Source organism: Bubalus kerabau, chromosome 1, assembly GCF_029407905.1.
Source record: "Bubalus kerabau isolate K-KA32 ecotype Philippines breed swamp buffalo chromosome 1, PCC_UOA_SB_1v2, whole genome shotgun sequence".
Classification (NCBI taxonomy): domain Eukaryota; kingdom Metazoa; phylum Chordata; class Mammalia; order Artiodactyla; family Bovidae; genus Bubalus; species Bubalus kerabau.
The window spans coordinates 223,350,780-223,378,166 of record NC_073624.1 but is presented as its reverse complement, the minus strand read 5'-3'; the positions used below and the strand labels follow the sequence as shown (position 1 = coordinate 223,378,166).

At 39.6% G+C, this 27,387-nt stretch overlaps 1 protein-coding gene across 2 annotated transcripts in view; it reads left to right on the top strand.

Annotated features, from left to right (window-relative positions):
- NR3C1 (nuclear receptor subfamily 3 group C member 1) overlaps positions 1-27,387 on the top strand; it is a 487,336-nt gene that overhangs the window by 282,210 nt on the left and 177,739 nt on the right. Inside the window, exons 5-6 of one of the 2 annotated variants that reach the window (XR_008705685.1) lie at positions 3,175-3,293; positions 8,172-11,887. The gene's annotated coding sequence lies outside the window, so the exon portion shown is untranslated. Of the gene's footprint in view, positions 1-3,174; positions 3,294-8,171 lie in introns of those variants that run through there. The other variant, XR_008705687.1, reaches the window with a different exon arrangement.

Here is a 27,387-nt window from a genome sequence, read left to right as displayed (position 1 = left end):
AGGTCTTATTTCAGAAATAATAGCAAAGAGAAATAATAGACTCCAGGACCTTGAATTTCACAGATTCCTTCTTTGCAGTCTGGCTTGAAGCCATTATATGAAGTCAGAGCTTTCTCTCTCTCTCTCTCTCTCTCTCTCTCTCTCTCTCTCTTCTCCTCTTCATCGCCCACGTTTAAGGAGTAATCACTTGATTTGTATCACTGGGTGGTATGACTTTGTTGTTACTGCTGAAAATAAATCAGTTCAAGGACTGGTAATTAAATCATCTGCTTATATTTTTTTCTCTTTAAAAATCACTCAGAAACCAGAACGTTTCCCTCCTAATTCTGGGAGGCAATGTCAAACAGATCTTAGACTCTTAGGCTCTTGATGTTGATGGGAACCCTTGAGGTTTTGAAGTCCAACAAAATGAGATGGGAAGGAGCGGCTGTCACCTGGCTTTTTGTATTAAAAAAGTCACAATCTTTTTTAATACAATTTTTAAAGATTACGCTCCATTTACACTTATAAAATATTGGCCATATTCCCTGTGCTGAATACATCCTTTGAGCCTATCTTACATCCCTTAGTTCGTGTCTCCCACTCCCCTATCCAAATATTGCCCCTCTTCCCATTGGTAACCATTAGCTTGTTCTCTGTATCCATGAGTCTACTTCTTTCTTTATTGTACTCTCTAGTTTGTTGTTTTTTAGATTCCACATATAAGTGATGTCATATGATATTTGTCTTTGGCTTACTTAGTATGATGATGTTAAGTCCATCCATGTTGCTGCAGATAACATTATTTCATTCTTTTTATTGCTGAGTCTGGTGTGTCTGTGTGTCTTTGTGTGTATACAACATCTTCTTTATCCATTCTTCTGTTGATGGACACTTAGATTGCTTCCATACCTTGGCAATTGTAAATAATTCTGCTATGAACTACAGTCCTAAAATTAGCTGCATATTCCTCCAGTAATGTTTCATTCCTAACATCAAGTGACCTCATGATACAGGGCCAACGTGCCTTTATTAAGGTAAGGATTTGAGGGAACTAAGTCTTAGACCCAGCATTGTCTCTCCCCAGCTATTGGCTGATAAAGCCTCTTAAATTCTGTGGCTCTCAGTGTCCAAACATGTAAATTCAACCTCAAAGTTTCTTCTAGTTCTAACATTCTGGAGTCTTTGATCTCTTCTGAATATCTTCTCTAAACACCAGTATTCTGTTTATAGTCCTCTTATCTCCAACTTTAAATTATTCTTAAAAGAAGCAAAAAAAAAAGAAAAAAATAAGAAGCAAAAGCTCCATGAAACATGTATTTCACTTTGATCACACACTTTTTCTAACATCTGTAGGAAAATATGTGATTTTGATTGGCTCTGTCAATTGCCAGTTTAAAGACATTCCCTTTTTTTTTTTTTTTTTGTAAAGGGCAGTTTCTGCTGCCTTAGAACATGCTCTGGGGCTAGTGTCAAAGTGGGCTTTCTCTCGTCTCACCCCACTGGGACCCCTCCCCACCACAGAAAGGGCTCAGCCACCAAAGAAAGAGAAGTGTTTCCAAACCCATTCTCTCAGCTTCCCCTTTGTGACCTGAAGTCACATTGAGACCCAAACTGTCAAATAGATGTGCTACTATCCCCATGTGGATCTTGAACACTTGAAATGTGTGAATTAAGATGTGTTACTAATATAAAAATGCACACTAGATTTTGAAAACTTAGTGGGAATATATGGGTATAAAATATCTCATGAATAGTTTTTCACATAGCTTCTATCTTGAAATGGTAATATTTTGGGTACATCTGGTCAAATAAAATCTATGATTAAAATTAATTTCCCCTGCCTCCTTTTTAGGGATGTGTCCTAATGTCGATATTAGAAAAGTTTATTTTTATTTATGGCTGTTTGGGGTCTTCGTGGCTGCACAGACTTTTCTCTCTAGTTGCAGTGAGCAGGGGCTACTCTCTGGTCGTGGTGTGCGGGCTTCTCTTGCAGGGGCTTCTCTTGTTGTGCAGCACAGGCTCTAGGCACACCGGCTTCAGTAGTCGCGGCTCCCGGGCTCTAGAGCACAGGCTTAATAGTTGTGGCTCTCGGGCTTAACTGCTCCACAGCATGTGGGCTCTTCCAGGACCAGGGATTGAACCCTTGTCTTCTGCATGGGCAGGCAGATTCTTTACCACTGAGCCACCAGGGAAGCCCTAGAAAAGTTTATATATGTAACTCACATTCAGACAAAAGAGAGGCATATCTGAGATCCATATCCATTGGGCATATCTGACTCACCAACAAAGGGGCTTTGATCAATCAGAAAAATTTACCATGGTTGAAGGGCCAGGAGGAGGGCATGAGGCCCATTCTGGGAGCAACTCAGATGAGCACATTTCTTCACACCAGGCAAAGAGGAGAGGCCAATACCCCCAAAAGGAGAAAACAGTTCTCAAAGTCAGCTTACATAATTTCTGATGTTTTTAAATTTCTTTGTAAGAAATTCGACAAATTTACACTGATTTCAGCACCAGGAAACCTGCCAGTTTGGCAGTCCCATGATTAATTTTCTCTCTGATCTGAGGTACAAAGTTCCTGAACTGTGTAAGTTTCCCTTCCTGCTATAGTACTTCTGACCTGCTTGGAAAGGTTACAGTCAAAAACATAAAACTACAGCAATGAGACTGCGTTATGATGTAGGACAAAGTTTGTTCAAGTGGAAACAAAACAGAACTCAAACAGCCTGTGATACTAATGCAAAGAGGGAGGAAAAAAAATTGACTTTTACAAACTTGGTTCTAAGAAGTTTTTAAACAACTTGCAAAACTCTGCAATCAGACGTATGCTGTAGGCCCCTCTTTACTTCCTACATCTTACATCTGATGGATTCCTCTCTGACTGCCCTCCCTACTAATCTCCCCTGGCTCAATCTATGCTGAGCCTTGCTCCAAGTTGCTTGCAAAACTTGATAAACTGTTTCTCACACTTTCCTCAATCCCCTTCCTCCACCTGGGAAAAAATGTTACATATCTTTCAAAACTCACTTACAGCTTGGTTTTCTTTCTGAACCCTCCCTAAACATCAGACCAGACCTCTATTCAAGCTTCAAGTCCCACACACTTAACACCTGCATTGCATGCTGTGTTTTCCTCCTCCAGTTTGCAAGGTGCTTTAAACTACAAACCAAATACTATTTATATTTCTTTCAGCAGTGCTTGCATAGTTGCTGGCCCATCGTGTGCTTAGTAACTCAGTTGTCTTTGACTCTTTGGATGCAACCCCACGGAAGCCAGCCCGCCAGGCTCCTCTGCCCATGGGGATTCTCCAGGTAAGAATATTGGAGTGAGTTGCCATGACCTCCTCCAGAGGATCTTCAAGCCAGGGATTGAACCTAGGTCTCCCACATTGCAGGTGGATTCTTTCCTGACTGAGCCACCAGGGAAGCCCAAGAATATTGGAGTGGGTAGCCTATCCCTTCTCCAAGGGAACTTCCCAGCCCAGAAATCAAACCAGGGTCTCCTGCATTGCATTCTGGCCTATTACAGGCAGGTAAAAAGTGCTTGTGGAAAGAATAAGTCAGTGAATGAAAGAACAGATGAATAGTGAGTCCTATTGTTTCAGTGTAAAAGACGGGAATTATTTTGATAGCAAAATGGAAATGTTACATTCTCTAGTGCTAAATATACTGTCTTCACTTTTGAACTTTGAAGCCTCTGCATGAGACTTAAGTTTAACTCTAAGAGACATAAAGAGATGATCTATTTCTCCATTATTTAGTTTACATTGAATTCTGTTTATTAGCAAGTGTTCAGGAGGCATGATGAAGAGGCAATAAGATGGCATTTGATGATAGATAAGCCATCTAGATGCATTATCAGTCAGTCCATAGGGCACACACTTTAATTTCTTGGTCTAGGAATCAGGATAAGGGCAGATTCATCTATCTATATTCTATCATGCAGGCCCTCTGCGATCAATAGCATGAATTTTGCAAAAGGTTTGGTAGGTGAGAGATTTATTTCTGTAACCACAGAAAAACTGACTGAAATCAGCTAACCCAAACTGAAATGGAGGCCATTCCATCCTTACAAAGGTTCAAAACAAAAATGTTTATTCATCTCTTATTGATTTAGGGAAAATCATAGTATGTGTCAGTAAAGAAAATTGAAAAAATAGTTCTTCTGTTTTTACACCTTCTATGATATACTGTTATCTTCATGAAGGCAAGGATCTTGTCTGTTTTGTTCACTAAGCAGTGACAACCTCCACAGGAAGTACTCCTTAAATATTGCTGACCAATTAAATGAAAGAAGGAACTTACATGTGAGGTAGAAAAACACCATCAAATTGCTCTCATAACCACTTGGTGTTAAGAATGGCTCATTTTTTGGTAAATATATTCTCTATTCTAAAAGCACTATGATGTGGTGATTTTGTTAGACTGTAGCTTCCTCCCCACATCACTCTTGAATGTAAAATTAAGAGAATCATATTTTAGGTCAAGAGGAAGCTAAATGAATGATGGAAACAATTTTTCATTCCAGAAACATCAATAACCAAACACAGGAAAACATTTTTCTGCACAGTTACCACATTGGCAGATTCTTCATTATATAGGAAAAGGGGGTGCTGGTACCATGAGGGAGATAGCAATCCATGGGGACTTGACACATGACTTCTTCCCATTGTGTCAGCACAGGTTGGGAAAAAGTTGCACTAAGTTCCTGGGTTTCTGAGTGATTTGAACCTTTCAGAGAATATTGAAAACAGAACTTGGGAAGAAAATGTTTCACAGAATGGAAAGTTACAGCCTTAAGGGGACTTGGTGCCAGAGTTATGACTGGTTAAAAATAATTGGTTTGCAAAGAGCTGTTGTTGTTCAGTCGCTAAGTCGTATCCAACTCTGCAATCTCATGAATTGCAGCAGACCAGACTTCTCTGCGGAGAAGGCAATGGCACCCCACTCCAGTATTCTTGCCTGGAAAATCCCATGGACGGAGGAGCCTGGTAGGCTCCAGTCCATGGGGTCGCTGAGTCGGGCACGACTGAGCGACTTCACTTTCACTTTTCACTTTCATGCATTGGAGAAGGAAATGGCAACCCACTCCAGTATTCTTGCCTGGAGAATCCCAGGGACAGAGAAGCCTAGTGGTCTGCCGTCTCTGGGGTCGCACAGAGTCGGACATGACTGAAGCGACTTAGCAGCAGCAGCAGCAGCAGCAAGCTTCTCTGTCCTTCACTATCTCCTGGAATTTGCTCCAACTCATGTCCATTGAGTCAGTGATGCCATCCAACCACCTCATCTTCTGACACCTCCTTCTCCTCCTGCTCTCAATCTTTCCAAGCATCAGGGTCTTTCCCAATGAGTCAGCTCTTAGCATCAGGTGGCCAAAGTATTGGAGCTTCAGCTTCAGCATCAGTCCTTTCAATGAATATTCAGGATTGAGTTCCTTTAGGATTGGCTGGTTTGATCTCCTTACAGTCCAATGGACTTGCAAGAGTCTTCTCCAGCACCACAGTTCAAAAGCATCAATTCTTCCACACTCAGCCTTCTTTATGGTCCAACTCTCACATCCGTACATTACTACTAGAAAAACCATGCTGGTGCTGCTGCTGCTAAGTCACTTTAGTCGTGTCCGACTTTGTGCGACCCTATAGACAGCAGCCCACCAGGCTCCCCCATCCCTGGGATTCTCCAGGCAAGAACACTGGAGTGGGTTGCCATTTCCTTCTCCAATGCATGCAAGTGAAAAGTGAAAGTGAAGTCACTCAGTCGTGTCCGACTCTTAGCAACCCCATGGACTGCAGCCCACCAGGCTCCTCTGTCCATGGGATTTTCCAGGCAAGAGTACTGGAGTGGGGTGCCATTGCCTTCTCCGACTAGAAAAACCATAGCTTTGATTATACAGACTTTTGTCTGAAAAATAATGTCTCTGCTTTTTAATATGCTGTCTAGGTTTCTCATAGCATTTCTTCTAAGGAGCAAACATCTTTAATGGCTAGAGTCACCATTTGCACTGATTTTGGAGCCCAAGAAAAATTTTTGCCAAAATTAACTACACCTTTACTGGAAGAAACACAAGCTGGAATCAAGATTGCCCGGAGAAATATCAATAACCTCAGATATGCAGACGACACCACCCTTATGGCAGAAAGTAAAGAGGAACTAAAAAGCCTCTTGATGAAAGTGAAAGTGGAGAGTGAAAAAGTTGGCTTAAAGCTCAACATTCAGAAAACGAAGATCATGTCATCTGGTCCCATCACTTCATGGGAAATAGATGGGGAAACAGTGGAAACAGTGTCAGACTTTATTTTGGGGGGCTCCAAAATCACTACAGATGGTGACTGCAGCCATGAAATTAAAAGACACTTACTCCTTGGAAGGAAAGTTATAACCAACCTAGATAGCATATTCAAAAGCAGAGACATTGCTTTGCCAACAAAGGTCCGTCTAGTCAAGGCTATGGTTTTTCCAGTGGTCATGTATGGATGTGAGAGTTGGACTGTGAAGAAGGCTGAGTGCCAAAGAATTGATTCCTTTGAACTGTGGTGTTGGGGAAGACTCTTGAGAGTCCCTTGGACTGCAAGGAGATCCAACCAGTCCATTCTGAAGGAGATCAGCCCTGGGATTTCTTTGGAAGGAATGATGCTAAAGCTGAAACTCCAGTACTTTGGCCACCTCATGCGAAGAGTTGACTCATTGGAAAAGACTGATGCTGGGAGGGATTGGGGGCAGGAGGAGAAGGGGACGACAGAGGATGAGATGGCTGGATGGCATCATTGACTCGGATGTGAGTCTGGGTGAACTCTGGGAATTGGTGATGGACAGGGAAGCCTGGCGTGCTGCGATTCATGGGGTCGCAAAGAGTCGGACACGACTGAGTGACTGAACTGAACTGAACTTACTGATATTACTCTAAAGGTAGCCTAGTATCGAAGGAAAATAGAAGGGACACATCTTACTCAAGTATGAGTCCCCAGGCTAAAGTTTTGTCCAGTTCACTAAAGTAGCTTTTCTCCCCAGGATGCCACCCAGACATGCTCAAGTTTGTGAGCCTTATTCCCAATACCACAGTGTTGAGCCTACCTTCTGGATTTGCTTGTAAGCCATCTGCAAAAGTTCACACTCACCCAGTGGTGGGCCAGCTATGCTTGTGTAGGAGGCACCAGAGAATTGAGGGTGTCTGAGGGCCACTTGGAGACTCCATGAGAAGGCTAGGCTCCTTATGGAGTCTGTAAAGCAGTTAATAGAATCCATAGCCCTCTGTTGATTTCTGAACCCTGGTTGCTGTGAATCCCTACTTCTCTTCTCCACTCCCAGTCTCTCCGTACCACTGAGCCATGCTAATCGTCTCAGTGTTTGGGGTGAACAGAGAAAGAAGTGTACCTCTTGGGTTACATTCCACACAGCTGGAGGAGCTGGCCTCTACCTCCACTCTCACTTACCCCTGTGGGGAAAAATTGGGGCTGAGGATGTCTTTCTTAGCATTAGACTAAGCCACCTTGGTGCGAGGGGGTGATGCTATAAAGGGAAACTCTTATTATGCTTGCCAATGTGTGTATTCTTGGATTACTTTTTTCTCCAGTGGTGTGATGGAACTTCTCTGCTGTATTATCAGACTCCCACAGTGGTACTGTCAACATGGAGGTTATCAAAATTGATGTTTGGTCGGGGGGAGGGAGGGGTGTGAGGTGACAGCTGAAATTCCGCTTCCACCGTCTTGTTGATGTCATTCTTCAGTGAAAGTTTGCTTTAAAAATATTGTATATAAATTATTTTCTATCATCATTTTGTTATCAATGCACCCATGTGTGCAGCCCTAGCACCTCAAGAGTCACTGGAGATGCTGTAGTCATTTGGAGATGTAATGGTCCAAAATGTGGTCTGTTGTACTATAGAGTCAAGCTAAGTCTTCCGTTTATTAGCAGTTTGACTTTAGGTGGGTTATTTAACCTCTATGAGAATGGGAATAATAATAGTATCTACCTACTGCACAGAGTTGATATGAGGGTTGGATAAAATAATGCATGTAACATGACTGACACAAGGCAAGCACTCAGAATCATTGACTTTTATTATTATCATCATAATCATTGTCATCAGAAAAACTAGTAAAAGTGTGGTCATTTGGGGTCAAACTGAAATGTTTATCTTTTGCTGCTGCTAAGTCACTTTAGTTGTGTCCGACTCTGTGCGACCCCACAGATGGAAGCCCACCAGGCTCCCCCGTCCCTGGGATTGTCCAGGCAAGAACACTGGAGTGGGTTTCCATTTCCTTCTCCAATGCATGCAAGTGAAAAGTGAAAGTGAAGTCACTCAGTCGTGTCCGTCTCTTCGCGACCCACGGACTGCAGCCTACCAGACTCCCATCCATGGGATTTTCCAGGCAAGAGTACTGGAGTGGGGTGCCATTGCCTTCTCTGTTTATCCTTTGCTGACTATGAAAAAAAAATTATCCTATTAACAAAAATCACAAAATAAACAAAGTTGTAGAAGGAGGAGTATACTTTTATAATAAAAATTTAAGACATTTGATTTTTATAAAACACAATTTACCAGAAATGGTGCATTCAAACTAATTATAAGTTTGCTCCTCTATACTTTGAAGAATCTCATTGTGTCAGCATCTCTGTCAATATGTTTCCAGCTTCATTTGTGTCATTAAATATAGTTGAAAGCTGTAAACTATAATTATTTAAAAAATATTCTAAAATTCAGATTGTTATCTATTGTATCAGTGTACAGAATTCGAACAAATGAGTTTTGTGAGTGTGAGTTTTGGAGAGAAGGGAAAGAAGGAAAGAAAAGTCTTTTATAAATTTACTTGTAAAGAAGACATTTGCTAGAAAACAGGTTTACTGTAAAACCATCTTTGCCTGTGGAAGATGAGCAAGACTACATCCCTAAGTGACTTTGGAATAGCTCTAAGGACTGACAGATTATACCCTGTTAACTCAGTTCTTTGTTCCCAGCAGTGTATTTCTCAAAACCACAGCATGGGATGAGGAAGCTTCAAATAAATCATGACCATTGAGACTAGATGGACTGCACAGTTATCAGACTCTGAACTGTTGCTTTAAATTTTGGTTTGGCCCAATTTAACCTTGTAAAGAAAATGTAAAAGTTACAATACTGAAAAGTTGCCAGCAGGCTCCTCTGAGGCAGTTTGATCTCTCTTCACTTTACATTTATGTATTTTAGTTCGCCTATATGTCTACCATGGAAGGAGATATAGGTTCTGGCAGGATTTTTAACCATTCAAATATTACAGATTAACTAGAGATTCTGTATTTCATAGATGTTCCAAAATTATTAGATTGCAGACTGTCTGCTTTGGCTTTACTGGCTTACTTTCTTCAGGGAGAGGATATCAAATATAAGATCTGTAGTTCCCATTCCAGACATTCTGAAATCACATTTCTAGAGTGGAGGTTGGGGGAAGGACTCTATATACTAACAGGTGATTCTCGTGTGCAGTAGTGTTTAGGAATGGCTGCTGTAGGACTCAGACCATGAAAACCTTACCTGGATGACCTGCAAGGACCCTGTGGCCCTGTTTTCCATATATGATGCTGTAAATTGTAACCAAAAGAAAGAATTCTAAGTAGGAAGTGGGAAGGACAGAGGTCAGAGGACTTCACGCATCATACAAGACATCCTCTTCATATCTCTGCTGATTCTTTATGTTCAGATATTATCTTTGTTTTTAAACATAGTTCATTCCATGTTTATTGAGTACCTACTAGATGTGCTAGATGAGCAACAACAGGGTAGCCAATCAAGGGAATGTTAACTGGCTCCAACATATGCTGGTGCTATTAACTAGAACCATGGGAGCGTGGAGGAAGAAACTAACTGATGAGGGAGAGGAGAGGACATTACAAAGGAGAAAACTCACAAGGTGTACCAGGGGCTACTTCACTGAACAGAAAATTGAGGGAGAGGTGTTTAAAGCAGTGAGACTACAGGATGTTTTTGGTATTTTCAAGAAATGATGAAAGTCTCCTGAATCCTTACTGTTCTCCAATAGAACATAGGAATAATAGCTACCTTAGCTGAGAGGGCCTAGGAGCAGTGACCTGCCAATGCCCAGATCTCAGTTTCTAATATCATCCTCCAGTAAAGGGAGCCAGGGCTGCTTGGAGAAATGACTAATGCCAGTACTAGAGCAGGAAATTTATGAAGCAAGCCAGTGGAAGGAGCATAGGAGCCATTGAAAAACCTCCCAGTGACCCAGGTTGGAGCAGTTTGAGGGAGAAATAAAGTAGTATTGAATTAGAACCCAGGACATAAAATAAATACTCGTAAGTCCACACTGATATAAATGATGGACTGAATAAATAAATGGGGGCAAAGAATCAGATCTCCCATCCAAGTTCACTTCAGTTCAGTCACTCAGTCTTGTCTGACTCTGCAACCCCGTGGACTGTAGCATGCCAGGCTTCCCTCTCCATCACCAACTCCTGGAGCTTGCTCAAACTTATGTCCATCAAGTCAGTGATGCCATCCCACCATCTCATCCTTTGTATTCCCCTTCTCCTCCCACCTTCAATCTTTCCTAGCATCAGTCTCCCATCCAAAAGAATTCCAAACAACTTAAGTATATGTTTTCCAGAAGGAGGGCATCACTCCCTACCACTGGGTGTGCTATGCATAGTGACTTCTTTCCAAACAGTACAGTGTGAAAAACGAAGGGGAAAAGCTCAATTTACTGGAGAGAAACCTGACAAACACTGTCTCAGCCAGGTAAACCAAAACTTGCATCAATAGTGATAAGCCATCTTTTTTTTTTTTTTTTTGAAGTAGAGTTGATTTACAGATGTGTGTTAATTTCAGGCTTGGGGGGTACAGCAAAGTAATTCAGTTTTATATTTTTTCTGATTATTTTCCATTATAGGTTATTATAAGGTGCTGAATATAGTTCCCTGTGCTACACAGTAAATCCATGTTGCATGTCTATTTTCTATGTAGTAGTATGTGTCTGTTAATCCCATACTCTTAATTTCTCCCTAATGCTTCTCTTTCCCCTTTGGTAACCATGAGTTTTTTTTCTATGTCTGTGAGTCTGTTTTTGTTTTGCAAATAGATTCATCTGTATTACTTTTTTAGGTTACACATATTCAGTGATACCATGTAATATTTGTCTTTCTCTATCTGACTTACTTCACTTGGTATAATAAGCTCTAGGTCCATCCATGTTGCTACAAATGGCAAAATTTCATTCCTTTTTAAATCTGAGCAATATTTCATTGTATATATGTACCACACTTGATCCTGTGCACCCTTAGAATGATGAGATAAGAAAGGCACTTCTCTGGGATCTTCCTCCTAAAAATGCATCACCTCAGTATAATCAAGAGGGGAAAAAAACTTAGAAAAATCCCAATTGAGGGCCTTTCTACAGAATACCTGATCAGTACTCCTCGGAAGCTCTCATAAAGGTCATAAAAAACAAGGAAAGTTGGAAAAATGGTCACAGCCAAGAGAAGCCTATGAAGACATGAGAACTAAATGCTCTGTTGTTTCCTTGATGAGATCCTAGAACAGAAGAAGGACAGTAGGGAAAAAGTAAGGAAATCTGGATGAAGTATGGACTTCAGCTAATACCAGTGGATCAATACTCACAAATGTGTCAAATGTACCATGTTAATGCAAAATATAATAATAGAAACTGACTACGGGATGTTAGTCTGTCTCTGCATTGTCTTTAAACATTCCTGTAAATCTAAATCTGTTATAAATTAAAAGTTTATTTTAATAAACAGAGATGCTCATCTGCTTGCCTGCCCTGTATGGTCACTATGAATAACAAATGGCTTAATGTGAGTGACTTGCTAAATTCTGATGTATACCATGAATATAAAATGGATTTAAAGGTGATATTATTTCAATAAAACTATTATTTAAATTTTTTACTTAAATTATTTTTAAATATTTAAAATTATTTATGGTGTGAGGATGGATAGAGATGATTAGGCAGGCTGTGAGCACATTATGAAGAGTCCCAGAAGATGTGTGAAGGAATTTGAATTTGATTCTAAAGATAATGGATCATTAATTTCAGTTGCTCAGTCGTGTCCGACTCTGCAACCCCATAGACTGTAGCACGCCAGGATTCCCTGTCCATCACCAGCTCCCGTGGCTTGCTCAAACTCATGTCCATTGAGACAGTGATGCTATCCATCTCATTCTCTGTTGTCCCCTTCTCCTCATACCTTCAATATTTCCCAGCATCATGGTCTTTTCCAGTGAGTCAGTTCTTCGCATCAGGTGCCCAAAGTATTGGAGTTTCAGATTCAGCATCAGTCCTTTCAATGAATATTCAGGACTAATTTCCTTTAGGATGGACTGGTTTGATCTCCTTGCTGTCCAAGGGACTCTCAAGAGTCTTCTCCAACACCACAGTTCAAAAGCATCACTTCTTCGGCACTCAGCTTTCTTTATGGTCCGACTCTCACATCCATGCACGACTACTGGAAAAATTATAGCTTTGATTAGATGGACTTTTGTCAGCAAAGTAATGTCTCTGCTTTTCAATATGCTGTCTAGATTTGTCATAGCTTTTCTTCCAAGGAGCAAGCATGTTTTAATTTCTTGGCTGCAATCACCATTGCAGTGATTTTGGAACCCCCAAAAATAAAGTCTCTCACTGTTTGCATTGTTTCCCCATCTATTTGCCATGAAGTGATGGGACTGGATGCCATGATCTTCATTTTCTGAATGTTGAGTTTTAAGCCAACTTTTCCACTCTCTTCTTTCACTTTCATCAAGAGGTTCTTTAGTTTTTATTTGCTTTCTGCCATAAGAGTGATGACACCACTTATGCATATCTGAGGTTTTTGATATTTCTCCCAGCAATCTTGATTCCAGCCTGTGCTTCATCCAGCCCAGCACTTCGCTTGATGTATTCTGCATATAAGTTAAATTAGCAAGATGACAATATACAGCCTTGACGTACTCCTTTCCCTATTTGAGACCAGTCTGTTATTCCATGTCTGGTTCTAATTGTTGCTTCTTGACTTGCATACAGATTTCTCAGGAGGCAGGTAAGGTGGTCTGGTATTCCCATCTCTTTAAGAGTTCCACAGTTTGTTGTGATCCACACAGTCAAAGGCTTTGGCATAGTCAATAAAGCAGAAATAGATGTTTTTCTGGAACTCTCTTGCTTTTTTGATGATCCAGCAGATGTTGGCAATTTGATCTCTGGTTCCTCTGCCTTTCCTAAAACCAGCTTGAACATCTGGAATTTCACAGTTCACATACTGTTTAAGCCTGTCTTGGAGAATTTTGAGCATTACTTTGCTAGAGTGTGAGATGAGTACAATTGTGTAGTAGTTGGAACATTCTTTGGCATTGCCTTTCTTTGGGATTGGAATGAAAACTGACCTTTTCCTGTCCTATGACCACTGCTGAGTTTTCCAAATTTGTTGGCATGTTGAGTGCAGCACTTTCACAGCATCATATTTTAGGATTTGAAATAGCTCAACTGGAATTCCATCACCTCCACTAGCTTTGTTCATAGAGATGCTTCTTAAGGCCCACTTGACTTCACATTCCAGGATGTCTGGCTGGACAGGTGAGTGATCACACCATCATAGTTATCTGAGTCAAGAAGATATTTTTTGAATAGTTCTTCTGTGTATTCTTGCCACCTCTTCTTAATATCTTCTGCTTCTGTTAGGCCCATACCATTTCTGTCCTTTATTGATCCCATCTTTGCATGAAATGTTCCCTTGGTATCTCTAGTTTTCTTGAAGATATCTCTAGTCTTTCCCATTCTACTGTTTTCCTCTATTTCTTTGCATTGACCACTAAGGAATGCTTTCTTATCTCTCCTTGCTATTCTTTGGAACTCTTTTCCTTTTCTCCTTTGCCTTTAGCTTCTCTTCTCTTCTTTGTTATTTGTAAGGCCTCCTCAGACAGCCATTTTGCCTTTTTGTATTTCTTTTTCTCGAGGATGGTCTTGATCCCTGTCTCCTGTACAACATCACAAACCTCCATCCATAGTTTTGCATGCACTCTATCAGAGCTAATCCCTTGAAACTATTTGTCACTTACACTGTATAATTGTAAGGGATTTGATTTAGGTCATACCTGAATGGTCTAGTGGCTTTCTCTACTTTCTTCAATTTAAGTCTGAGTTTTGCCATAAGGAGTTCATGATTACAATCAGCTTCTGGTCTTCCTTTTGCTGATTGTATCGAGCTTCTCCATCTTTGGCTGCAAAGTATATAATCAATCTGATTTCCATATTGACCATCTGGTGATGTCCATGTGCAGTGTCTTCTCTTTAATGGGTCATTAAAAGTTTCTTTTTTTTTTAATTTTATTTTATTTTTAAACTTTACATAACTGTATTAGTTTTGCCAAATATCAAAATGAATCCGCCACAGGTATACATGTGTTCCCCATCCTGAACCCTCCTCCCTCCTCCCTCCCCATTCCATCCCTCTGGGTCATCCCAGTGCACCAGCCCCAAGCATCCAGTATCGTGCATTGAACCTGGATTGGCAACTCGTTTCATACATGATATTTTACATGTTTCAATGCCATTCTCCCAAATCTTCCCACCCTCTCCCTCTCTCACAGAGTCCATAAGACTGTTCTATACATCAGTGTCTCTTTTGCTGTCTCGTACACAGGGTTATTGTTACCATCTTTCTAGATTCCATATATATGCGTTAGTATACTGTATTGGTGTTTTGCTTTCTGGCTTACTTCACTCTGTATAATAGGCTCCAGTTTCATCCACCTCATTAGAACTGATTCAAATGTATTCTTTTTAATGGCTGAATAAAACTCCATTGTGTATATGTACCACTGCTTTCTTATCCATTCATCTGCTGATGGACATCTAGGTTGCTTCCATGTCCTGGCTATTATAAACAGTGCTACGATGAACATTGGGGTACACGTGTCTCTTTCCCTTCTGGTTTCCTCAGTGTGTATGCCCAGCAGTGGGATTGCTGGATCATAAGGCAGGTCTATTTCCAGTTTTTTAAGGAATCTCCACACTGTTCTCCATAGTGGCTGTACTAGTCTGCATTCCCACCAACAGTGTAAGAGGGTTCCCTTTTCTCCACACCCTCTCCAGCATTTATTACTTGTAGACTTTTGGATCTCAGCCATTCTGACTGGTGTGAAATGGTACCTCATAGTGGTTTTGATTTGCATTTCTCTGATAATGAGTGATGTTGAGCATCTTTTCATGTGTTTGTGAGCCATCTGTATGTCTTCTTTGGAGAAATGTCTATTTAGTTCTTTGGCCCATTTTTTGATTGGGTCATTTATTTTTCTGGAGTTGAGCTGTAGGAGTTGCTTGTATATTCTCGAGATTAGTTGTTTGTCAGTTGCTTCATTTGCTATTATCTTCTCCCATTCTGAAGGCTGTCTTTTCACCTTGCTAATAGTTTCCTTTGATGTGCAGAAGCTTTTAAGGTTAATTAGGTCCCATTTGTTTATTTTTGCTTTTATTTCCAATATTCTGGGAGGTGGGTCATAGAGGATCCTGCTGTGATGTATGTCAGAGAGTGTTTTGCCTATGTTCTCCTCTAGGAGTTTTATAGTTTCTGGTCTTACGTTTAGATCTTTAATCCATTTTGAGTTTATTTTTGTGTATGGTGTTAGAAAGTGTTCTAGTTTCATTCTTTTACAAGTGGTTGACCAGTTTTCCCAGCACCACTTGTTAAAGAGATTGTCTTTAATCCATTGTATATTCTTGCCTCCTTTGTCAAAGATAAGGTGTCCATATGTGCATGGATTTATCTCTGGGCTTTCTATTTTGTTCCATTGATCTATATTTCTGTCTTTGTGCCAGTACCATACTGTCTTGATAACTGTGGCTTTGTAGTAGAGCCTGAAGTCAGGTAGGTTGATTCCTCCAGTTCCATTCTTCTTTCTCAAGATCGCTTTGGCTATTCGAGGTTTTTTGTATTTCCATACAAATTGTGAAATTATTTGTTCTAGCTCTGTGAAGAATGCTGTTGGTAGCTTGATAGGGATTGCATTGAATCTATAGATTGCTTTGGGTAGTATACTCATTTTCACTATATTGATTCTTCCAATCCATGAACATGGTATATTTCTCCATCTGTTAGCGTCCTCTTTGATTTCTTTCACCAGTGTTTTATAGTTTTCTATATATAGGTCTTTAGTTTCTTTAGGTAGATATATTCCTAAGTATTTTATTCTTTCCGTTGCAATGGTGAATGGAATTGTTTCCTTAATTTCTCTTTCTGTTTTCTCATTATTAGTGTATAGGAATGCAAGGGATTTCTGTGTGTTGATTTTATATCCTGCAACTTTACTATAGTCATTGATTAGTTCTAGTAATTTTCTGGTGGAGTCTTTAGGGTTTTCTATGTAGAGGATCATGTCATCTGCAAACAGTGAGAGCTTTACTTCTTCTTTTCCAATTTGGATTCCTATTAAAAAGATCATACACCATGACCAAGTGGGCTTTATCCCAGGGATGCAAGGATTCGTCAATATCCGCAAATCAATCAATGTAATACACCACATTAACAAATTGAAAAACAAAAACCATATGATTATCTCAATAGATGCAGAGAAAGCCTTTGACAAAATTCAACATCCATTTATGATAAAAACTCCCCAGAAAGCAGGAATAGAAGGAACATACCTCAACATAATAAAAGCTATATATGACAAACCCACAGCAAACATTATCCTCAATGGTGAAAAATTGAAAGCATTTCCTCTCAAGTCAGGAACAAGACAAGGGTGCCCACTTTCACCATGACTATTCAACATAGTTTTGGAAGTTTTGGCCACAGCAATCAGAACAGAAAAAGAAATAAAAGGAATCCAAATTGGAAAAGAAGAAGTAAAGCTCTCACTGTTTGCAGATGACATTAAAAGTTTCTAAGCAGAAGAGTAAAATTAGACCTGAATTTTAGCAGTGACAATGGAAAGAAACTGAAATGCTGGAAACCACAGAAGTCTGGGCACAGATACTCAAGGCAGAGGTGGTACAGGGAGGAGTCAAGTGGCAGTGGCAGCCCTCTGATAGGGATGACTTCCCCTCTGTACCCCAAACTAGTCACCCTCCAGTTGAGACTTTCTAAGGACAGTTAATTTGATATCATTTTAATATTTTCAATAAAAATGATTCATTATTGAATAAGCATATGTCAATGTTTATACCTTGGTTATAACTCTTATAGATACATAAATCATGGTCAATCACAATACCACATTCCTTGATGTACAGTGATAGGGTCAGAGAAGATAATGTGACTTAAGCAGAGCAAATCAAAATCTGTAACTCTGCCAAGCTGAAAAAATACAGCTCTGGGGATTCCAGAAATTATTTTTCTGCCAGATAGGGAGGGTCTGCCTCCAGCTGACTGAGGGAAACCAACAGACAAAGAGAAACAGAGACAAACAGAGAGGAGAGAAAGACATAGGGAGGCTTAACAGCATTGGTTAAGCCTCCAGAGGCAGCCTTCCTAAGCTTTTCATTTATTAAAACTGATGTATACCTGTCCTCTCTCCTTTGTTTTTAGCTTGAGCAGTTTTACTTGGGTTTCTTTAACTTGCAAAAAAGAGAGTCCTGACTCTGTTTCCTCTTCTTTCTGCTCTGTCAACACTGTACCCCCTGATACTCTGTAAGCAGTTACTTAAAAATGATGCTCTCAGTGAAGTCATAAGAATGTCATTCCATGTGTCTGATTGGGGTTTGAGAATATTTTACCCTTACTGTGGCAGCCTAGCACATGTTACTGGTTCATTCCTTGGCCTCTGTTTCCTTCTCTGTAGCATGGGCATCATAGGTTGTTATGAGGGATAAATAACCAATGTAAAAGCATATGGCTCATTGCCTGGCATGTAGCAAGCCCATGGCAAATGGTAGCTATTATTAACAGTGGTAATAGAAGAAATAATAGGCCTCTTTGACATTGCTCAGGAGAATGAATAAATATAGTGAAATAAACAAATTCCTGTTGCTACTCACCCTGGAGCCCTGTGTATATTTGCCCTAGTGAGAACAACTAGGACATTGCTAATAAGTGTCGACAGTTGGGAACATCTGCTGTCAGTGACTTTCTTCTTGAGGCTCACATAAAACCATTGTTTCCGTTCTTTGTCCACTTCATCTTAACAGATTGTAAGCACTCAACGAACATTAGTTCTTCTTAGTAGCATTATTACTATCAATAGCACCATACTTCTCCCCACCACAAACTTGTTCTATCCAGTTTCAGGTGCCCTGGAGGGCAACTGCCCATCTATTTGAAATGTCCTCCTTGGCCTTCAAAGTTAATTTTTGTCTAGTCCATAGAATCTATGTTTTATGTCAGACTATCCCACACATACCCCCTGGATATCATAAAAGTCTATCCATCTGTTTCCTGGGATGTGATGACAGGCAGACTGACAGAAACTTAGCTTTATGAGCCTAAGTTGTGAAGGTTCTCTGAGCCCTGCTGTTATCTGTGGCTGAGCTTTCATCAGCAGCTTGAGGGCAGGATCCTTTCCCACCCAGCCACATAGACGGCTTGGCCTCCCATGAGTCTTCATCAAAGCTGGTGACAGTCTCTTTCGGGGAAAACTTCTGGGAAGCACTGCCTCTCTTCCTAAAAGCCCCTGGCACAGAGGTAGGGCACCACCAAAGCAAACTTCCTGCCACACACAGTTTTACCTGGGGTTAATTCTCCTGTGAAACGCCAGTGCATGAGCCACCTCCAGCAGGCCCATTTACTTTTAAAAGAAACGAGGCTATTTTCTGCCCTACTCCACCATTCCAGGAATCTATCTGTGGATTATTTTTAAGGCAAGAACTATCTAATAATGAGTAATTTCACTGGTCTATATTTGGCATCAAGGAAGATTTTTTTTTTAGGTCGTTGAAGGGAAGTTCTCAGAAACTTCAAGTTGGAAAAGAGCTGACAGAAGGTAGATGTCATAGATATTTTTTTTTCTTTCTACACCATCAGGAACTAGGCCTCAGAAAGTCGGCAGTGGGGACTTAGTTTCCTCATCAACAAAATAGGTGGTATAGAACTTCCCCAGTAGGGCTTTGGTGAGAAATAAAGAAGATAGCAAACAGAACGCTTTAACTCAGTTCTCAGACACTCTTGGGCCATCTCCACCTGTCAGCCACCACCTCCGTTCCCTCCTCTTTGTTGGACACTCTCACAGCTGTTTCCATACTTTAGGCTCCTCCCTCTACCCCCCTCCGCCCCCTCCTGCCCAGTTTTCCCTTGTCCTTCCTAAAGCCCAGCTCTGAGGCATCTCTCTCCACCTTGCTATCATTGTAGACCTCCTTCGGCCTTGTGCTGGTATTCTTGGCCTCCATCACTCCAGTATGTCCTGTAGTTCTAGAATTGCCTCCCACTACCTGCCTGCACAGTCGTGCTATGTACTGATAACTAATATATTGATTAAATTAGATGACTTATGTAAAGTCATTACCTGAGTGCCTGGAACACAGTCAATAGTATTGTACTGATAGCTGTTGGCATTGTCATTTTGAAGTATTTTGAGCATACAGAAAAGTTTAGCATAGGAAGTAACAAATATTCACCCAGGCACTCAACTTTGTCAGATCATAATATTATGCCATATTTTTTTGTATCTTTTTTAAGAAGTGAAACATTCCAGGTGTTACTAAGTTGAAGTCCCCTCTGTACTCTTCCCATCTCCTATTCCCATCCCTCCCTTCAGAGCAGTCCCAAGTTTTTTATGAATCATTTTTTTTTTGTACTTTTATCTTGTGTTCTGGAAATTTTATTTAAGTGATATAGTACCGTCTATAGCCTTCTTCAAATTGCGTTTTTGGTCAACATTATGTTTTTGAGATTTACCCGTGTTAGAATATGTGATTTTAATTCATTCACTTTCACTGTTGTTTAGTCGCTAGGTCGTGTCTGACTCTTTGTGACCCCCATGGATTACAACGGCCCGGCTCCTCAGTCCTTGGAATTTCCCAGGCAAGAATACTGGAGTGAGTTGCTCTTTCCTTCTCCAAGGGATCCTCCCTACCCAAGGACTGAACCTGTGTCTTTTGTGTCTCCAGCATTGGCATGTGACTTCTTTACCACTGAGCCACTGGTACAGTTTTCATTACTGCGTTGTATTTCATTATATGAGTGTTTTTTTTTTTAATTTATTCATTCTATTTCATAGACATTTACCCTGCTTCCAAAGTAGAGATAGAATAAAGCTCAGAGATCATTATAAAAATGAGAAAAGGTAGCTAAGCAAGGGAAGTGATTTGGCTAAAGTCATAGAGAAACTAGTAGAGAAGGACTTTAAAAGAGATTCTATTAATAGTACTCTGCTTCTCTGATGGCTCAGTGGTAAAGAATCTGCCTGCAATACAGGCAACACAGGAGACAAGGGTTCAATCCTTGGGTCGGATAGATCCCCTGTAGGAGGAAATGGCAACCTATTCCAATATTCTTGCCTGAACGCAACCCCATGGACAGAGTAGCCTGGTGAGCTACAGTCCAAAGGGTTTCAGAGAGTCGGTTGGACGTGACTGAACAACTGAGCACAGCACACATAGGAGCCTTCAGTGGCCAGTTTTTTTGTTTTTGTTTTTGTTTTTTGCCCAATAGATGTTCCCATTTGCCTTCTTCAGATTCCTTAGAGGAACTCATCCCTCATTCCATGAGACCCTGTTGGGAATATCAGTTATTCCCTGACCAGTGAGCATGAGAGCCCATGACTCAAAGTCAATCACAATACCACATTCCTTGGTGTACAGTGATGGGGTCACAGAAGATCATGGGACTGAAGTGGAGCCAGTCAGAATCTGTAACTGCCAAGCCGAAAAAATACATCCTGGGGATTCCAGAAAATATTTTTCTGCCAGGTAGGGAGGGTCTACGTCCAGCTGACTGAGTGATGCCAACACATGAAGGGAAGCAGAGAGAAATACAGGGGAGAGAGGAGAGAGAGAAAGACATAAAGAGGTTTAGCAGCATTGTTTAAGCCTCCAGAGGCAGCATCCATAAACTTCTCACTTATGAAAACTGATAAATACCTGTCCTTCTTTGTTCTTAGCTTGACCAGTTTTACTTGGGTTTCTTTAACTTGCAAAAAAGAGTCCTGACTCTGTTTTCTCTTCTTTCAGCTCTGTCACCTCTGCACCCCCTGATACTCGTAAGCAGTTACTTGAAAATGATACTCTCAGTGAAGTTATCAGAATATCACTAACACTGGACTTAGCAAACACAGCAAGACTAACTGTGGTCAATGTTATAATGAAACATTCTCTTCTCTTAGATATTTTACTCTGATATGCCATCCATTCGTTCAGGATATATTTATCATGTTCCTACTATGTGTCAGATGGAAGAAACGAAACAGGAAGAGCACAAAGGACATAGAGAAAATAAAATAATTTTCTAAGTATTTTGTAGGAAGTAGTACAATATTTAATCTAAGTAGACTGCCATTAGGAGATAATACCTATTTAAATCCCTAGAGAAAAAAACTAAAAAGCGAAGAAAGGAATTAAATGGAATATTTTTAAATATCTGATTAGTCCAACAGGAAATAGGAAAGAATAAAGGAACACAGAGGAGTGGGCAAATGAAAGAAAAATAATTAGATAGTAATATTAAATCCAACCTTATCAATCAGTACATTAAAAATAAATAGCCTAAGCCTCCAATTAAGAGGAAGAGACTTTTAAACTGAAAACAAAAGACTTTTAAACTTAAAACAAAGGCAAACTATTTGTTGTCTGTAAGAGACATGCTTTAAATATCAAGTTATATTAAAAGCAAAAGGTTGGGAAAATTTTACCATGCAAATTGTAAGCACAGAAAAGCCAACATGGCTATATAATATCAAAGATGACTTAATCAGGAGTAACATCAGAGATAAAGACAAACATTTCATAATGATAGAAGGGTCATTTCATCAGGAAGACATGGCACTTACAATGTGTATTAACCTAGAAATAGAGGTTCAAAAGATGTGAAGCAAAAGCTGATGGAACTAAAGAGAGAATATAAAAATCACAATTATAGTTGGAGATCTTAACTTCCATCTTTCAGTAATTAACAAAATAAGTAGACAATAACTGATAGAGCAAATGCTATATATAGGGTATCCAAATTCTGTTCATCGTTTTGACCTAAATGATATTTATGGACCATATGAAATCACTGCATAACAGACATTACTTCCAGGTGCATGTGGAACATTCACCAGAATATACCATATTGTCAAATACAAAATAAGTCTCTATCACTTTTAAAAGATTGAGATAAAACCATAGTCTCTGACCACAATGAAATTAAGTTAGAACTTAATACCAATTCAATATCTTAAAACTCCCCAAATATTTTAGAACTATACTATGCATTTTTAAATGATACATGAACCAAAGAAGAATTAGGAAATATTTCAAAATGAATGCTAGAGACAATACAGCATATCAAGATGTGTGAGATGTTGGTAACTGCATTTAGAAGGAAAATTGTGAATGTAGATGCCTGTATTAGAAAAGAAGAAAAAGGGCAAAGATTAGTGATCTATGTTTATACCTTAAGATATTAGAAAGAGAAGAACAAATCAATACCAAAGTAATAGAAAGAAATAATAAATATAAGAGCAAAATTCAATGAGATGAAATAAAAAACAAACAATAGAAAAAATTTAACAAAACAAAAAGGCTATTCTTTGAAAATAATAATACAGTTGATAAACCCATAGCAAGCCTGATTAACGAAGAAAGAACACAGATTACAAATATTAGAAGTAAAGGAAGGCATGTCATTACAGATCCTACAGACATTCAAGGGTAATGAGAAAATATTATGAACAGCTTCATACCAATAAAACTTGACATCTTAGATTAATTGGACAAATTCCTTGAAAGACATCCAAAGCAATTCCAGTAAAAGTCAAATTGGCTTTTTGAGGAAAGTGATGATTATAAAATATATGTGGAAGTGTAAAGAACCTGAAACACCCAAAACAGTTTTGATCTAGAAAAACAAATTTAGAGGACCTCACATTACATGATTTCAAGACTTTCTATGAAGCTATAGGAGTCATGACAGTGTGGCATTGGTATAAGTGTAAACAAATCAATCAATCTGAATACAGGGTCCAGAAAAAAACCTACACATATTTTTCAATTGATTTTCAACAAAGAATCCATGGCAATTTACTGGGGAAAATAAACTCTTTTGAGTGATTTGTCCTGGAAAACCTAGATAAGTATATAGGAAAAGCAGAAAGAAACAACTTTGAGACTTATCTCGTACCATATACAGAAATTATTTTTAAATGGATCCTAGAGCTGAACATAAAAGCTTGAACTTTAGACCTAAACGTGTAAACTTCTAGGAAAAAAAGAAAAAACCTTAGAATACTATCTTTATGAGCTTGGGATAAATGAAGATTTCTTAGATGACACAAAAAACACTAATCATAAATGATAAATTAAACTTCATGAAAATCTAAAACTTCTGCTCATTGAAAGATAGGGAAATATTTTTTGTAATGTGTAGATCATATACAAAGGGTTTGTATCCAGATATATAAAGAGCTATTGCAAATCAACAACAACTAAAAAGTAGTAAAGATGAACAAAGAAACTTGGATATCTCACAAAGATGTGTGAGGGGCCAATAACACATAAAAGTGCTTAATACTTTTAATTAAAACCATGAGATACCATTTCATATTCACTAGAGCAGCTAAACTGAAAAAGGCAATACCAAATTTTGGTAAGCATTGTAGAGCAGCTGGCATTCTCATATGTTTTTGATGGGATTGCAAAATGTGATAGCCACTTTGTAAATCTGTTTGGCAATTCCTTATAAGTTTAAAGATACACTTATTCTATAACCCAGCAATTCTACTCCTAGGTATTTATCCAAGAGAAATAAAAATATGCTGCTGCCAAGTTGCCTCAGTCGTGTCCGACTCTGTGCGACCCCATGGACTGCAGCCTACCAGGCTTCTCCATCCATGGGATTCTCCAGGCAAGAACACTGGAGTGGGTTGCCATTTCCTTCTCCAATGCAGGAAAGTGAAAGTGAAGTCGCTCAGTTGTGTCTGACTCTTAGCGACCCCATGGACTGCAGCCTACCAGGCTCCTCCATCCATGGGATTTTCTGGGCGACAGTACTGGAGTGGGGTGCCATTGCCAAATATATGTCTACACAAACCCTATACAAGAATATTCAAACCAGCTTTATTCTTAATATTCAGAACCTGTCAACAAATATCCATCAGAAGGAGAATGGATAAACAAATTGTGGTATGTGCATATAATGGAATACTACTCAGCAATAAAAATGAACACAGTACTGATATGTCCAACCATGTAGACAAGCTAGGCTATTGTGATAGAAATCAGAGCAGTGGTTTTCTTCACTGGATTGGGATTGATTGGAAGGAGGCACAAGAGAGCTTTCTAAGGTAATAAAATAATAATGAAGTAATGAAAGCATTCTGTATCTTGATTAGAGTATTGGTTACAAAAGTGTATACATTCGTCAAATTTCACTAAATTGAACAGGTATTTAGGATCTTTGCATCTCTTATACGTAAAATTTACCTCAGTGAAAACAATGATCTCTTTTCCAGTAAAGGGGGGACAGGGTGTTGCTGAAGGAAGAGGTACCTATGAATCCTGGCTTCACCACTTACTAGCTAGATGACCTTGAGCAAATTACTTACCCTTCCATAACTCACATTCCTCATCTAAAAATGGAAATGATGATAGTACCTATCTCATTGTGGTTGTTGAGAAGATTAAAGAATGTAGCCCCTGAAAAGGGTTTTGCACTGTGCCTGGTCTGATCTCCTGCCTTCCCAAATAGGCTCAGGCTTGAAGAACTAGTTCCTTGTATCTTTTCTATGAAGTCACCCCCTTAAACTCTAGTTCTCACCACTTTGTTCTTGATCCTTCTCTTCCTCAGCACTTTGTTTCTTCACCTCACATTTTGATAAAGTCATTATCTTTCTAGCACTTTCCTCTTTTTCTTTGTGTCTAAATGTGACCCCCATAGTAGACTTCAGGCTTCTTGAGACCAGAGCTCTCTCTGCCATTTCCATGCCCTGTGGTGTTCCATATGTGCTTCTCCGTGTTGTTATTTACTTTGTGAATAGGTAAAACAAAATTTTATGAAGGGATTTCAGTAATGACTCTTATGTTGTTCAAGAATTTTAAATAAAAATTATTCAGTGAAGAATCTCCTCCCGGTCTCTTTGCAATCTCTTTTACCTGGTTCCCATGACCCCAACACCACCAAAAGAGAAAAGAAAAAAAGAAAAAAAACTAATTATTCCATGTATTTCTCTATGAAATTATGATATATATCTTACTTCTCCCTCTTGTTGTGTAAAAAGTAGCTACCATCACTCGTGCATTTGTGGGGTTTGCTTTCCCAACTAACAATACATTTTAAACCTCTTTGCACATCACTACTTAGAGATCAGTTATGAAATGTTCCATTGATTGATGTGCTATAGGTTATTTCCATTATTTTTAAATAATAAAAAAATGAGTGATCAAACACTTGGATTTCTGCCAAAATCATAAGTAGAAAATGGTGTCTCAATGTAGTTTCTCATATATGAACCTGAGACCCTGTTTGTTTTGCTTTCTTTGTGAATTGTCTGTACCTATCCCTTGCCCATTTTTCTACACGGTCCCTGGTCTTTTTTTTTTTTTTTTCATTTCCAGTCATCACTTATATATCAGAAAGAGAAATACTTTGCAGTATGAATTGTAGTTTCTCAGTATCTCCTTTGAATTTTTTCTCTGCTCTTGTGATTTCTGCCACACAAAGTGGTTTTAATTTTTACATACTTTATTAACCTTTTGTCTTATGACTTCCACATTTTGACTCATAGTAAGACTGTTGTTGTTTTTTTTTTTTTTTTTGAGTTGGTTGTTTCATTGTCCAACAGCTCACATTCCATAAAGATGGAAGATTTCAAGATAAAAATGGAAACTTTGGGAAAATTAAAAGAAAAGACAGATGCTTCTTGACTTGAGTCCAATTTAACTGACAGATTTTCCATGTTTGGGGACACACTAACTTGACATTAGACACAGAGAAAGAATTTTGCTAATCCTGCCTGAGGACATATTTTGATTGTCCTGTTGGCTAAAACATAACTTTAACTCTTAATGGGAACTCGTGTTTCTCACTCTGAATGTGGTCCAGACACTTTTTCTAAGTTGCTGCTTTTGTTTCTTTAGTTGCATTGCTTTGTTTTCTCATGAATAGGAAAAACAAGCAAGTGTCAGCTACAGTTATTCAGAGATCCTTATCATTGCCCTTTCCTACCTATCACTGTGGTCCAAAACAAAAGAATTAAATCACTCATTCACTCACTCATCCAACAAATGAATGTATTAAGCATCTATTAAAGGTAGGGCAGCATGCTCTATGTTAAGCAAACATGATGAAAAAAAGCCCACAATGTCACTACATGCCTGAAGTTTATATTCTAATATGAAAGGTTGATCTTGAAAGATGTCATAACAGCTAAGTGCCAGGAAAAGTTATAAAGTGTTGTGAGAGTTTGTAACAGGAACCCCTGCCCTAGTCTGACAGATCAGGGATGAATTCCCTGAGGAAGTCTCTTTGGAACTGAATTCTGATGGGGTAGGAACTAATCAGGTAAAAAGCAGACAGAGTGGGAAAATCAGAACAGCAATGACTAGGCCAGAAGGAGCATGGTGCCATACAGAAAGTGAAGGAAGAGTGAGGTGATTGACTTAGAGGAGGGAAATGGCATACAAGTTACACACGGGTTGTCAGTTGGTTCCCTGACTCTTGGGATCACTAATTAGGAGGAGAGGAGGAAGGAGTAAGACGAAGTGGATAGAGAAGTTGTGCCATGGTGCGATCACAGGAAGACCTCAGCCAACCCCGCAGGGAGCTCTGAACTGGGATGGCCCTTCAGTGTTGGGCCAAGGGAACAGCCTTCATGTCTCCATGTTGAACAGGCAGTAGGCATGGGCTGCTGTCCGCCAGCCACTGCTCTTAGGCCAGGGCTGTCAGGTAGCAGCACTGCCAGCAGATGTGAGGATCAGCTCTTCGTCCTGGAAGGGAACCTGGGCAGCGAAACACAGTAAGACCAAATCCCTCTGGGCCTGTTAGCTTATGGTAAAGAGTTTTAATATTATTCCCAGTGCAGGAGGAGGCCAAAGGAGAGTTTTAAGCAAGTCATAAATAATCTGACCACTTTGAAGAGTGATCTGGCTGCTTTATCTGGGTTTTTTGAGTGTGGAGAAAGAGAGGACACTTAAGAGGCAATTTCAGGGGTGGCATGGACATAAGTGGTGGTGGCAGGGGAGACAAGTGGGAGGTGGGAAGGCTTTGGCCATAGTGACAATATGATTTAGTGATGGAGTGAATGTGGGTTCAGTTCAGTTCAGTTGCTCAGTAATGTCCAACTCTGTGACCCC